The sequence below is a fragment of the Diachasma alloeum genome, unplaced genomic scaffold (assembly GCF_001412515.2).
Source record: "Diachasma alloeum isolate Michigan unplaced genomic scaffold, Dall2.0 Dall_scaffold_00308, whole genome shotgun sequence".
Taxonomy (NCBI): domain Eukaryota; kingdom Metazoa; phylum Arthropoda; class Insecta; order Hymenoptera; family Braconidae; genus Diachasma; species Diachasma alloeum.
In genome coordinates, this window is record NW_021680447.1 from 3,367 (window position 1) to 3,596 (window position 230).

Sequence of the window (230 nt, forward strand, 5' to 3'; positions counted from 1 at the left end):
AGATCCGATCAATTAGCCCCTCATGTATAGATATTCCAAATTTTTATTTTTTTCCTCATTGAAGTAGTTTTGAAAAAAATTGCGAGCTAATAAAAAACATTTGCTAGTTAGGACTTTTTTTTAAATAAATTTTTGAAAAATAACCCCTGAAAAAAAGGCGTTATCCCCCCTATTTTATTATTTCCAAAAAATTTTATCACCAATCGGTAGCAAATTGTTTGAAGATTTTT